At 36.2% G+C, this 15865-nt stretch overlaps 1 protein-coding gene across 5 annotated transcripts in view; it reads right to left on the bottom strand.

Moving 5' to 3' along the window:
• NKAIN2 (sodium/potassium transporting ATPase interacting 2) overlaps nucleotides 1-15865 on the bottom strand; it is a 965996-nt gene that overhangs the window by 649269 nt on the left and 300862 nt on the right. The window lies entirely within an intron of this gene.

The raw sequence follows: 15865 nt of genomic DNA, 5'->3' as shown, positions 1-15865 counted from the left end.
ATTCTCCAATCTACTGAATAACAAATGTTTTCTAACTTATTGACAATTCTTGGACCTCAATAAACATCTTTCCAATACTCTATTTTTTCCTTAATAAACTAGAAATTTGTACTTGGGACAAAATTATACAAAAAACTCCAGGAAAAGGTAGACAGTGAAGACATAGAGACAAAGGAAATTTAGACATATCTATTTCTTTATGAAACACTAACATTTTGCAGAGAAGATTTCAGGAACATTAAATTATGTGTAAATTATATTGATCTCTCTTGGCTTTTATTACTTCAGGAAGGGAACAGTTCGGGGCTAATCAATACCTTTAGGGACTGATCTAAGTAATCTGTGCCTTAATAGTTTCAAGGGTATCAATGTCTTTAGAAAAAATTCCATCAGTTCATATAACATTTTAAAACTGTAAAGTAGTGATATTTCAGAACCTCTTTTTAATTTTACCACAATTCTGTGAGTCTACTGCATTAGCTACATACATATCCTGGAAAGAAATGAAAGATATACTTTTCTTACTAAAGTATTACAATAAAAATGTGAATTATTCTCAATAGGTAATTTATCTTTATACATAATTGAGTAAAAGAAACATGGTCCAAGATCACACTAATTTAGATATAATTTTAGGGCAGATGTCTTCCAACTGTCACTGCATTTAGCTAAGACAGGTGTCCAACTGCTAAGAGTGAGGACTAAGGATCTTGGTTGCCTTACTTAGCATCTGTGCTACTTTTAGCAAATTATTTAGCCTCTCTGTCCCTCGTTTTCATCCTTTGTAGAATAGGGATAAGACAAACCCGTTTAGAGGATTTCTGTGAGGATTAAATGAAATAACCCAGCAAACCCATTGCCTGCAAGTATTCAATTAATCTTAGCTATATTACTCTTGACACTATTATTATCCAGCAATGTTATAAAGTAGGCTCAAACATCAGGTAATCAGTGGATACTATTACCTGAAATAGTGTCAGTAGATACTATGTGCAATGCATATATCTAGAATGTTTATCTTAAAATTACAAATTCTATGGCGATTTTTAGAATGGTAATGGCAGTGTTTCCCAAATCATGTTATATGGGAATAACAGTCAGTGGCTAAGTAGCCACAACTGCATGGAACACTGAAACTAAAGGACGACAGTTTCCATTTTTTCATTTATTTTTTATTTTAATTCCATTATACTTAACATACAGTGTTAAAATAATTTCAGGTGTACATCATAGTGATTTGACACTTCCATACATCACCTAGTGCTCATTACAGCAACTATACTCCTGAATCCTGATCAACTATTTCATCCACTCCTCCACCCACCTCCCTTTTGGTAACCATCAGTTCTCTAGAGTTAAGAGTCTGTTTCTTGGCTTGTCTGTTTTTTTTTTTCCTTTGGTCATTTGTTTTGTTTCTTAAATTCTACATGAGTGAAATCATATGGTAGTTGTCTTTCTCTGACTGGCACTTAGTATTATGCTCTCTAGCTCCATCCATGTCATTGCAGATGGCAAGATTTCATTTTTATGGCTGAATAATGGATAAATACACTATGTATATATATATTCACTTCTTTATCCATTCATCTATTAATGGACACTTGAGCTGCTTCCATAATTTGGCTGTTGTAAATAAAGCTGCAATAAACTAAGGGTGTGTGTATCCCTTGAGTTAGTGTTTTTGTATTTGGGTGGTAAATACCCAGTAGTGTGATTACTGGATTGTAGGTAGCTCTATTTTTCCTTTTTGAAGCAACACCATTTTCTCTTCCACAGTGACTATACCAGTTTGCATTCCCATCAACAATGCAAGAGGGTTCCTTTTTCTCCACATCCTTGTCAACACTTGTTTCTTATGGGTTTGATTTTAGCCATTCTGACAGGTGTGAGTTGGTATATCATTGTAGTTTTGACTTGCATTTCTCTGATGATAAATGATGTTGAGCATCTTTTCACATGTCTGTTTGGCCATCTGTATGTTTTCTTTGGAGAAATGTCTGTTCATGTCTTCTGCCTATTTTTAATTGGATTATTTGTTTTTGGAGTATTGAGTTGTAGGAGTTCTTTATATATTGTTGATACTAACCCTTTATCAGATATGTCATTGGCAAATATCTTCTCCCATTCAGTAGGTGGCCTTTTATTTTTGTTGATTGTTTCTTTTGTTGTGCAGAACCTTCTTATTTTGATAAAGTCCCAATAGCGTATTTTTGCTTTTGTTTCCCTTGCCTCCAGACATATATCCAGTAAGAAGGTACTACAGCTGAGGTCAAAATGGCTACTGTCTGTGCTCTCCTCTAGGATTTCTATGATTTCAAGTTTCACATTTAGGTCTTTAATCTACTTTGAGTTTATTTTTGTGTATGGTGAAAGAACATGATCCAGTTTCATCCTTTTGCAGGTAGCTGTCCAGTTTTCCCAACACCATTTGTTGAAAAGACTGTCTTTTTCCCATTGGATATTCTTTCCTGCTTTGTTGAAGATTAATTGACCATATAAATACAGCTCTCTTTCTGGATTTTCTCTTCTGTTCCAATGATCTATGTGTCTATTTTTGTGACAGTACCATAGTGTTTTGATTACTACAGCTTTCGGTATAACTTGAAGTCTGGAATTGTGATACCTTCAGTTTTGTTTTTATTTTTCAAGGTTACTTTGGCTATCTGCAGTCTTGTGGTTCTATACAAATTTTAGGATCATTTGTTCCAGTTCTGTGAATAACGTTGGTGGTATTCTGATAGGAATTGCAGTAAATCTGTAGATTGCTTTTAGTAGCATAGACATTTTAACAATAATTGTTCTTTCAATCCATGAGCATGGAATGTCTTTCCATTTCTTTGTGCCTTTTTCAATTTCTTTATCAATGTTTTATAGTTTTCAGAGTACAGGTCTTCCAGGCAGTTTCTATTTTTTTGTTGTGAATATCAATTCAAGAAAGCTGTAGAGTGCACTCTTATCTTGGAAATTAAATCTACATATTAATATACTGAAGGATAATGAGATGCCCACAGGAAAGACACCTGGTTTCTTTGTTTCTTTCAGCATCCCTAAACTTATTTAACCACAGAATTCTTTGATCACAGATACCTTATTAACTTCTTGACTTACACACTCTCTAAGACACTACTCTCTGGAGTCCTAACAACAACCATGTAGGTAACAAACAATGAAGTGGATAAGATACAGAAAAAAAAAAAAAAAAAAGATGTAGATATGGTACCATGGTGGATTTTGTTTTTTTCTGGGCATTGCAAAAGGAAAGCAGCAGAACAAGCTGGATTATAAATGCGAACAGACCCCAGCCTGAGCATCAGGGAGACAAGGTATGCTGGTGGGGGCTGTGCAAACTGGAGGCCACCTGCCCTGCTAACATGGACAGCTCAACATTTCCATTCAATGCTACAGGCCTAAGGCAGCTAGATCTTTTCCTTTTTCTTTTCCCTAAAATCCTTATGTTCATATACAGTCACTATATTTAGACATTATATATATAATGTTTTTCATATTAGCATCTCAGATACTTAAACAGCCCATGTTTCACAGGGCCAATTAAACACTTCTATATGTTGGATAGAGTCCCTTGGCCAACAATTTGAGACTTCTAGCATATACTTCAGGACCCAAACTGTTATCTATTAATTCATATGAATCATTCAGGTAATAGCTAAGTATTTTGCCTCATGACAACCCTATGAGGAAAGAATTATTATGCCCAGTTTCCTGATAAGAACATCAAGTTATAGACAGGTGAAGAAATTTGATCAAGTTAACAGATCTGCCAGGTAGAAGAGCCAAGAGCCACACCTGGCCATTTCTGGGTGCATATTATTTATTAGTATACTTCCCATGTCCGAATATGGATCAATATTCATACTTATATAGGATGTGGTATTTGGGGAGGGACATATTGCCCCTGTTGCTTCTACTCACTCACCTGCCCTGATTCAGAGGTGACGTAACTTTGGTTAAGTGACATTTATTTCTCTAGATCAAGAACTGGCAAAATATGGTTCATCTGGCTAACTGCCTAATTTGCACAGCAAGCTTTGACACAGCTTCACTCATCCATTTACACTTTACCTTGGCTCCTTTCATGCCACCATGGCAGAACTGAATGGTAAATGATGGAGACTATCTGACCCACAAGACCAAAAATATTACTCTGGCCTGTAAAGGACAAGTTTGCCAACTTCTGCTCTAGATATTCCAATCTTTATAGTTAGGTACAAAATCAGACTATCACAGTCCTTTGTCCTTAGAGATCACTCTTTACAGACCGACATACAATAATTTTTTACTGAGTTCCATGTTTCTGTCATCCACAGGCTCACATTAAATGTAGATAATAAGAAAAACATCTAGAATGATTTGTACTGCATTTGCTGGAGGGCTATTGTTGAGGATGTTGAGCTCATCACAGGGCCCACATGAAAACAAGAGATCTATAGTTGGAGTACAATAAAAGGTCTTTTTTTCTTCATGAGAAATTAGCATTAATAGCATAATCACTTCAAATCTTATAATTTGTTTTCTTTTTCCTTTAAAAGCTAGAAATCTTAAAGCCAAAACTGCAACCTGCTAACTTCCATTGCTGACACACCTTCCAACTTACTAATTTACCCTTGGTTTCATTTTAGCTCCCTTGTGTTGTTTCCCTTTTCCCTGTTTTCTTTATTCACTTTACATTGTTGCAGTGTAAACATTATTTTAGCAATACTTCATCTCTTTTTAATGAAGATTGGACATAAATAAATGAGAGTACAGTTATATAGAAAAAGACATGAAAGAAAAGATGCTTGTACCTTCTGCCCCTGTCACAGGAATCTATCCCTATGATTGCATCATGCCCTATTCCTGGGGTTCAGTTTAAACCTCTGGAAAATAAGAAGGAAAGGGAATACTCTGATCCTACAAAGACCTTATATAAGAAAAAAAAAACCCACAAAACTGCAAATATGTATAGGGCTGTATCTTGAGGAGAAAGAAAACCACATTCCCATAGTTAGTTAGAATACCTCCTAACTAAGGTTTGGTCATCTTGTCCTATTTTTAAGGATTTTTAATACAGAGATCCAATGAGATTTAGGACAGAGTACATACTGGAATGGCAGCTTTTTATGCAATGCAACATAAAGAGGAAGGGGGAGAATGTCAATATAGAATTATAGTGATGTTACTAAAATCAAAATAGAGCATAACACAGGCAGATGTTCAGGTCAACTCTGTCTTACTGCCAAATAAAATATGCAGGATGTTGCTGACCATTCTTCTCTGCTACTTGCTTCTTGGGCAAACAGAAGTGTTGAGAGAGATGCATTCAAATGCCTCAGAGATATCCCCTAGAAGGAACTACTTCAAATTTGCTAAAATATAAGTAATCAGGGGGCACCTGGCTGGCTCAGTCAGTGGAGTGTGGGACTCTTGATCTGAGGGTTGTAGGTTTGAGCCCACTTTGGGTGCAGAGATAAGCCTCACGATGGCATGCAAATACATTGACATTAGTTCTTCCACTATTTCTAACTGGATAATTTTTCTATGAAATGTTTTTCTACCTTAACCAAAACTGAATTCACTTCTAATTCAATATTGGAAAAAAGCAACTGACTCACCCCACCTGAATCTCCCACCCTATATTATAACGGAAAGGTAAAGAATTAGAAAGGTAAATAGTTCAAACCCAGAAAGCATTTTATACCTACCCATTTTAAGAAATGAAACAGTATCATAAGAAGTAATAATTAAGTAGTAGTAACTAATAATATTAAATAGTACCGAGATATTTATCATTTTCTTTTAGTCCTATGTTTAAACATAGGTATATAACTGCTGTGGTTACATGTAGCTGGGCATTGCATGTCCACAACGCCAAACTGTGGAGGGAGCCCAAATGCCCATCAACAGATCAATGGATAAAGAAGATGGGTGTGTGTGTGTGTGTGTGTGTGTGTGTGTTGGAATATTACTCAGCCATCAGGAAGGATGAAATCTTACCATTTACACAGACGTGGATGGAATTGGAGAGTATTATGCTGAGCGAAATAAGTCAATCAGAAAAAGATAATATTGTATGGTTTCACTCATATGTGGAATATAAGAAACAGCACAGAGGACCATAGGGGAAGGAGGGAAAACTGAATGGGCAGAAATCAGAGAGGGAGACAAACCATGAGAGACTCTTGACTATAGGAAACAAACTGAGGGTTGCTGGAGGGGAGGTGGTGGGGGGATGGGGTAACTGGGTGACACGCATTGAGAAGGGCATGTGATGTGATGAGCATTGGGTGCTTTATGCAACTGATGATGTACTACGTGTTGGCTAATTGAATTTAAATTAAAAAAAAATCAAGCTTACACGTTACCACGTTTGATGTTAAGAATATCTGCTTCACAGCTACTTCTTAAACTGCCACTTCCTCACTCTCCGCTGAAATTACTTAATGCTCAAATCCAGCTTTCTACTAGATATTCACACAAAAACAGTGTTCATTCAGCTGTATTTTTTATAGCCAGGTTTTTAGGGTTCTCCATAAGGGAGCCTGAATTAAAGTTAAAATATCCTTAACTCAGCTATTTTTAAATGATAATGCACTATTACCACATAAGTTACAGGATGTCACATTCATCTGGCATCTCAGAAGCATGCTGTTTCCATGATAGTCTAGTATAACATCAAGAAAGATCTCTTCATAATAAAAATAGAATGTGCTGACAAAATCCATGCATAGAAGGTACAAGAAGGGCATGAACTACTTTACAACACAGCCAGAGGGACTTCTTAGTGCAAACTTGCTGATGGCATTGTAGATAGAGTATTAAAAATACATGGTTTTCTCTAACATACTCTTTATATAATCTCCACTTTCTTACTAATAGAAAAAAAAAGGCCTCAGTGCAACAAGAATAATAGTTTTCCTGGATAACTGATACCAGTCTAATAAGAATTTTGTTACTGATCTGAAAGAGTTAATATGTATTAGGAATTATTTAAGGAAAACATATAGCTATCCTAACTGTAACAAAAATATGATTTTTATATAAAAATGAATTTGATTTTTCATAGAAAAGTATGTGCTTTCCATATGTATTTTTATGTCAATTTGGGATAGTTGAAAAAAACATAGAACCCTGAGACACTGTTATTAAAAACAAAAAGTTGAGGGACACCTGGGTGGCTCAGTTGGTTAAGCGTCTGCCTTTGGCTCATGTCAGGATCCCAGGGTCCTGGAATTGAGCCCCACAACGGGCTCCTCTGGCTTCCCCTGCTTGTGCTCTCTCTCAAATAAATAAATAAATCTTAAAAAAAATTAAAAAACTAAAAAGAAGTCGAGATTATAGTTTTTAACTAGTATATATCATTAATATAAGCTATACTTTTTCCGTATTTTGACATTTCTGAAATCAGGATGGGTCTTTTTTTAAGGATTTTATTTGAGAGAGAGAGAGAGAGAGTGCACGCACGTGTGCACGCACCCTAGCACGAGTGGGGGAGGGGCAGGGGGAGAAGTAGACTCCCAGCTGAGCAGGGAGCCAGATTTGGGGCTGGATTCCAAGACCCTGGATCACAACATGAGCTGAAGGTAGACACTTAACTTTAACTGACTAAGCCACACAGGTGCCCCCAAATCAGGATGGGTCTTAAAAGTGAAGGCATGTCATAGTTTTAATGGCAATTTGCTACATAAAATAATGGTATATCTTATAATTGATAGTTTCTTAGAATCTGTAAAATATAAGCCTTTACCATAAAGTTAACTCCAATTTATTCATTTTGAAAAATTGTAAAGGATTACATTGCTGATGAAGCAGTGCTATGAATCATTAAAATAGAAAAAAAATTGCTGCTGTTAAGAAGGGGTATCTCTACGTTTTCTCATTACTATTGCTGAAGGAGGAATATTAAATGCCACTCAATTGTTTTCCTTCAACTTCTTTTTCTCAAGCGAGAGATTTGAAAATGTCTGTTTGGCAACACCATGATTATGTGATACTGTTTGAAATTCTCACATAACCCCTATCTCTTGTCCTTTGATATGCTGCATAGAATACGTAAAAGAACACAGTATTTAAATATTGTTTATTTATGCTAGTAACATGAAACTGTCATCCTTATTTTGGATGCTATTATTTAATGCAGATTAAAATGAATTACGTTTCTGGAAAATTGTTTATGAAAAATTTTACTGGGAAACATTATTGATAATATAACTGGCAAACCTTTGCTTTTCTGCCCATGGACACCACCAAATAAGCATCATGGAAGCGTCCCCTCCTACCACTGTTATGTCTAAGTCAGAGCCTCCCAAAGAGCCTGAACAACTGTGGAAGCTCTTCATCAAAGGTGTGAGCTTCAAAACAACTGATGAGAGCCTGAGGAGACATTTTGAGCAATGGGGAATGCTTATGGACTGTGTGGTAATGTGAGATCCAAACACCAAAAGCTCCAAAGGCTCTGGGTTTGTCACATATGCCCCTGTGGAGGAGGTGGATGCAGCCACGAACGCAAGGTCACACAAGGTGGATGGAAGAGTTGTGGAACCAAAGAGGGCTGTCTCAAGAGAAGATTCTCAAAGACCTGGTGCCCACTTAACTGTGAAAAAAGATTATTATTGGTGGCATTAAAGAAGACACAGAAAAACATCATCTAAGAGATTATTTTGAACAGTATGGGAAAATTGAAGTGATTGAAATCATGACTGACTGAGGGAGTGGCAAGACAGGCTTTGCTTTTGCAACATTTGATGACCATGACTGTAGACATGATTGCCATCCAGAAATACCACACTGTGAATGGCCACGACTGTGAAGTAAGGAGAGCCCTACCTAAACAAGAGATGGCTAGTGCTTCATCTAGCCAGAGGTCAAAGTGGTTCTGGAAACTTTGTGGGTGGTCGTGGAGGTGGTTTGGGTGGGAATGACGACTTTGGTCATGGAGAAAACTTCAGCGGGTAAGGTGGCTTTGGTGGCAGTCGAGGCAGTGGTGGGTATGGTGGCAGTGGGATGGCGATAACGGATTTGGTAATGATGGAAGCAAATCTGGAGGTGGCGGAAGCTATAATGATTTTGGCAACTACAACAATCAATCCTCAAATTTTGGACCCATGAAAGGAGGAAATTTTGGAGGCAGAAGCTCTGGTCCCTGTGGTGGTGGAGGCCAACACTTTGCCAAACCACAAAACCAAGGTGGCTACGGTGGTTCCAGCAGCAGCAGCAGCTATGGCAGTGGCAGAAGGTTTTAATTACTGCCAGGAAACAAAGCTTAGCAGGAGAGGAGAGCCAGGGAAGTGACAGGTTACAACAGATTTGTGAACTCAGCCAAGCAGAGAGAGGGCATAGTCTAGTTGCTACAGAGAAGACATGTTTTAGACAATTCTCATGTGTATGGGCAAAAAACTCGAGGGCTATATTTGTGACTTGAGCAAAACCTCAAGGACTGTATTTGTGACTAACTGTATAACAGGTTATCTTAGTTTCTGTTGTGTAGAAAGTGTAAAGCATTCCAAAAAAGGGTTTTAATGTAGATTTTTTTTATGCACCCATGTTGTTGATTGCTAAATGTAATATTCTGTTCATGATGCTGAATAAATTATGTCTTTTAAAAAAAAATTAATTGACAGGCCCTTATTAAGTGTGCAGGTCAACTAGATTCATTAAATTCTGCATATATAGTCTGATGTAAAATCATGATTTCCTTGGCGCATTTAGTGTATTAGACCTAAATTCAAATTCTGAATTTCCTTTTCCTCATTAAATGTCATATGGATACATTTTGCCTATTATCCTAGCTTATCAAATATATATATAACTTTTTCCATCTGTGTATCTATCATTTGTTCCAGCACACTTCCAAACACACTGACCTTTCTGTCTTTTAAACTCCTTTCTTCCTGTGATCTTGCCCTTCGTCCTAAATAGAATGATTGTCCCAGTGGTCAATCCCCATATGTTTCTATTTACTAACAGCTGGAATCCTACATACCAGCAGTTTTTCACTCTCCAGCCACCTGTCTCCCTAACACCTTAGCTGCGCTGATCATCCCTTTAGGCAACACTGGGCACAGTCCATCACTCTCTCTACTGAAGACTCCCTTCTTGGGTTTAGGAGTTCCACAACTCTCATACATGTCTTCCTTCCTCTCTGGTTGCTTCATCTCATCTTCAGTCTTTCCTGGTTTCTTTTAAATAGATCTGATTGTGGAGGACTCCAGTACTTAGTACTTAGAATTAATCTCTTTTCCATTTATATGTATTCTATAAATGATATCATCACACCCTATGGATTCAGTCATCTATACGCTGATGACTTCCAAATAAACATTTCCCCTGAGTTTAAACTCTTATGGCCAACTTCCTACTTGACATCTCCAGTTGACCTTATCTATTAGGAATATCAACATATTCTGTACCAGTTTTTTCATATTCCTTCTCTTCCTCCCATCTTCTCCTAGTACAATAATTCCCATCCCAGTCAGTGGACAATACAGCCTTCAGTTAATTGAGCCAAAAATCTTTCCAGTTATCTTTTACTTTACTCTTCCTCCCATAACCACATCCAAACCATTGAGAAATCCTATTCACTCTTCCATAAAAAAAAAAAAACATTCACAGAATTCTAATTAAAACCCCAATGAAATTCTACTTTACACATATTACAATTGCAAAAATTAAGAAGGTAATAACAAAACATATTACAAGAATGTGAAGCAACTAGAAATCTCATGTATTGCTGGTGAGAGAGTAAATGTTAAAGTATTTTGAAAAACTGGAATATTCTTAAAATGTTAAATACATACCTACCTTGTATGTCAGCAATGATATTCCTGGTATTTATCCAAGAGGAAGAAAAACACACCCAGAAAAATAATTGTACAAGAATATTTGTAGCAGCTTTATTCATGGTAAACATAACTATGAACAACCTAAATGTCTACCAAATGGAAAATGAATAACCAAATTGTGATTTAATCCATGCAATGGGATACTACTCAGCAATAAAAAGACAGAACTATTTGTACCCACAACAATATAGATGAATCTCAAAAACATGATGTTGAAAGAGCCAGAAATAAGAGAATACGAAGTGCTTGATCCTACACACACACACACACACACGCACACGCACACCACACACGCACACACACACACACACACACAGACACACACACACAAATGGGCAGAACTAATCTAAGGGGAAAGAAATCATAACAATGTTTGCTTATGGTGGTATAAGGATTGACAGGAAAAGGGGATGAAGAAATTTTGCAGGCATGGTAATCTTCTATAACTTGACTGGTTAGTTGCCTGCAGAAGTGTATATACTTGTCAAAACTCACTAAATTATACAATTAAGATTTATATATTACACAATACATAAATTTTACCTTAATAAATATCCAGAAATTGAGCATAATTACTGCTAGCATACCCTCTTGCCTTGAATTAATTATTACAATAGGTGTCTGTGCTTCTCAAACATATTTTTCCTATACTGCTTTCTACCAGTCAACCAGAATCATACTCTTTATATAACAAGTCAAGTCATAGAACATCTCTGATCCTCCAATGACTCTCTCTCAGAAGTAAAGTCAACATCTCTTAATGATTTACCAAGTTCTGCAAAATCTGATTCCACCCCATACTTCTCTGATCTCATATCTGACTGGGTCCCTTGCTTACTCAGCTCCAGCCACACTTGATGTTTCTTGCCGCAGACCTTTGCACTTGCTATTCCCTCTGCTTTGCCCCATATATCCGAATAATATACTCCCTCACCTGTGAAGTCTTTGTCACATGTCACCTACTCTGTGAGGCCTTACCTGGCAACTCTACATAAGATTGTAAACCCTCAGCATTTTCTATCCCACTTCCTTCTTTCAGTTTTTGCACAGTACCTACACTAAATGAACAAATAAACTCTTAGTACATTTTGGGATTTTTTTTTTTTTAGAACTTGTCCCACATTTTAATGTAAAAATTTATGCATGCAATGACATTTTTGCATTTTGTTCACTGCTATATTGCCTAAAATAGTGCCTGACATATAGAAAGTACTCAGTAAATATGAATTAATGCATAAATGAATGGATCTATAAATATGATTACTCTTTCTCCAATGTCCTCATTCTGTTATTTATTAAAATATTGAGGTGGACAGAGTGAAGGACAGTCATAAAACATATCACCAGAGAAATTCCTCTAGCTTTACTTAGAAAGAATAATCAACATTTGTTTTAGATTTATTTGCCAAGCTTAAATCATTCTGCCTTTCCTAGCATAACAAAATCAACTCTGTAAGTTTTTATCAAAGTAGGATTTTCATCGTACTACAAAGTCAAAACCATTTATCAATTGCTGTACTGATACCATTAATTGAGTTTATCTCAGTATATCTTAGATACAAACCATAAGTGGTTTCATTTGGTATTTAATTAAAGCATGTTGCAATAAAGAGGCATTTCCCCAACAGCTACAATAAGAAAAATCATAACGTCTTCAAGAAGAGATTTTTCTCAAAGTGTTTTCAATTCTTTCATTCATTCCATCATATGATCAATCCACAGTGGACGGAAATCCCCAACTACACAATCACACAACTAGTGTCAATATAACTTGCCACCAGCATTACAGAGTGGAGAAATTCATATGAAATCTTGATTTAATCAATTATTTTAACATATTTAAGGAGTACAGTATATTTGTTACTAAAGCTCAAAGGAATATACCATTTGATATTCATGTAACATGTTCTGGTGTCCCATATTGCTCCTGGTAGTGAGCTTAACTTGGTGGTTAAGCACACAATATCTGGGCTGAAATTCCTTTTCTACCATTTGCTAACTGTGGGATCTTGGGCAAGTTACTTAACCTCGTTCTGCTTTAGTTTCCTCATCTATAAAAAATAAATTAAAATGGTACCTTTCTCATAGGTTGCAGCGATGATAAAATGAAATAATGAACCTAAAATGTTCACTAGCATTTGCTATTATTGACTTATATGTCATTGTGAAGGAAATAGCACAATTATTTTTGTGTCCTTATAAATTCCCCTTTGCAACCTGATGACTCAGCTTTAAGCAATACTAAAATGGGAAAATGATGACAAATGCTGAGCATGTGTAAGTTAAAAAAACTCTTGATGTGATTGGGTTTATATATTTGGTTGCCAATTTTGACACCAGAGGTTTGACTGTAAGCACCTGAGATCCTTTGTATCATAAAGCATCAGTCTACCTTGTAACATAGATGTCCACATGCCTCTCCAGAGATCAGAGATTCAAGACTCTAGCATATGTCTCTTTCTGTCCAACTAATTTGAACAGACTATAGTGTTGTTGATCATTCTCTGTCAGACACAATGCCAGAGAATCACTGATGCAAAGGCGCTTGTCCTTGATGGGACGGTTCAGGTGAAAATACTGACCCTATCATTATCCTCCTCTAAGCATATCAGAACTCCGTCACTGGCTTCAACAGCTTGATTGGCACACCTCTATCCACCAAAGGGAAGATGTCTGCCAACTGGACCAGACACACAGTGCTGTCAAGCAATCCCATGCCACAGGATCCTCTCTGAAAGGCAAACACTTTCTGCCACTGTGCTATGATTAAGAAGGTTTATTTGGACCCATACCCAGAAAACGTGGGATAGTTTCTTTTGCTCAAACACTTACCCCTGTCTCACTCACTGTACATGTGGCCACACCCAGCTATACCATTCTGCTATGTCAGACTTCATTCTTTACAGAGAATGTTCCCCTGTCTGCAACCTTGATTTTTCACAGTGCCTCACAACCACAGTCTACTGGACATGTTTGTACACAGCCAAACTCCAACTGTGGCCAGAAGTCATGTCTTCTCCATGGCCAGGAATGTCTCAATCTCCATGTTAATCAGCACACCTAAATGCATTTTAAGGAGGGAATGTTGCCTAACCCTACACACTAGCTACATGTGTCATAGCTGGGGGCCAGTGAGATACTCTGTTACAAAAGAAAAAAATGCTAGTGGCATCCATTGGTTGTTACAGATTTATTCTGTGCAATAATTATAAAACTGAGCAGAGATAAGAAATCTTCTTTAGAACACTACTAATTTCTCAGGTTGATCGTTAGTATGAGCACTATCTTTATTCTTGAATCTCCAATACCAGATTTTCCTTCATTCATTTTAGAGGCTTTTATTTTTTCTTAATATTAACAATATAGATGTATATTGCATTCATATATATGTACATCTGAATCGTAGTAATTTGGAAAATATATAGAACAGCCAAAGAAAAAATGTAAAATATCTTAGTTCCCTAATCTATATATAATCACTGGAAAAGATACCTCACTCTTAACTTGAGATGAAAAATTATAGAAACATAAAAACATGCCATTCGTGATGAGGCAAAAATTCAAATGAGCATTTAATCATAACTTTTATGACACCAAAATATCATCAGCACCATCATCAACAAACGTGACAACAAGAAGAGAACACTCTCTAAAAACCTCAGGCCATACGAAATGATATCAGAGTTCAAGTTGAATTTTCAAAGTTTTTTTTTCCATGAAGATAATGAATCTAAGGCTTAGGCAAGTGGAAAAAAGAAATAAAAATTAGTATGAGAAGCATTTCTTCATTGCCTCACATTACTACATCTATAGAAAAGAGAAAAATAAAAGACCACACAGGTAAGTTACAGAGTTAGTTGTTTCTGGGTTTTTGTTGTTGTTGTTGTTGTTGTTGTTGTTGTTTCTTTTAAATCATCAGGTGACTAGAAAAGGAGAAAGTGGCTTAGGTCACTTCTACTTGATGGCATTATTTACCATTTTAAAAATTAAAAGAGAACACTTCCATGCCTCATAGTCAATAAAGATTTGTTTTAAAATGTAATATAAATTCCTGTAATTCTAAAATTATTCCATTTAATAACCATCATTCAAATAAATTTTAAGTCATTATTAGAAAAACAATGCAATGAATTACAGGGTCATTCTTTAGCTTGATAATAACATTCCCCAGATAGTTCTAATTAGCTGAAATGGCTAAAGATACTGATAGTAAAATGCTGTGAACTATTAAATTAATAGACCCTAGAAGACAAATGCAGGTATAGCTTTTTCATACCGCACAGGAATGCTGCATAGTTCACTCTTCCACTGGTTTTCTGGAAGAGTAGGTGTGAACATGTATAAACTCTTCCAAATAAATCCCGTATGTCAGTAATATTTAGGAAAATCCTTTTATCTTGATTCACAATATATTTTTCATGTAATCAAATTGCTGTGTTTACTACAGGACATTAGTCAAACTGGGACTAGAAACAAATTCTGGTTTCCTCTCATTTCAATCTAAGTACCTGAATAAAGTCTGTTGCATATATGAGCAGTTTTGATCAGTGTCTGTGGCATTTTTTATCCTACAGACAAATAACGTAGTAATCATCCTTTGTTCCAGTCATACACAAATTTACACAGAATTAGGATTAGACTTTTAGTCCATGGGTTTCCAGTCTATTCTTTTCCGAATACGATGTCACACAAGTTAAGTGTTTCCAGGCAATATGCAGAATTCTGCAGATAACTGATCAAAAAACAAAGATGTTCTGATCACGTGTTTAGGCTACCACTGTATTGGGTCTCTCATGAGAAAAACCAAAAGCAACAGGACAGCCCTATCTACCAATGTTCTAGAAAAACAAGAGTTGTATATTTGAAACAATTAGACACTATTAAGCAAGAACTGTTTAAATGCTCCATTACATTTTTCCAGCTGCATTACAGATTTTTTAAAAGGAAGCAATCGATGTGATGTGGAATAGTTATAAAAGGCTCTTGAAAAAGCACAGTGCATTCACAAAAGAGGACATGCTTCAGGGAAT

Source organism: Callorhinus ursinus, unplaced genomic scaffold, assembly GCF_003265705.2.
Source record: "Callorhinus ursinus isolate GAN/ISIS: 27379988/994484 unplaced genomic scaffold, GSC_fseal_2.0 scaffold6, whole genome shotgun sequence".
Lineage (NCBI taxonomy): Eukaryota > Metazoa > Chordata > Mammalia > Carnivora > Otariidae > Callorhinus > Callorhinus ursinus.
The sequence above is the reverse complement of the archived record's forward strand: the minus strand, read 5'-3'. Positions and strand labels throughout refer to the sequence as shown.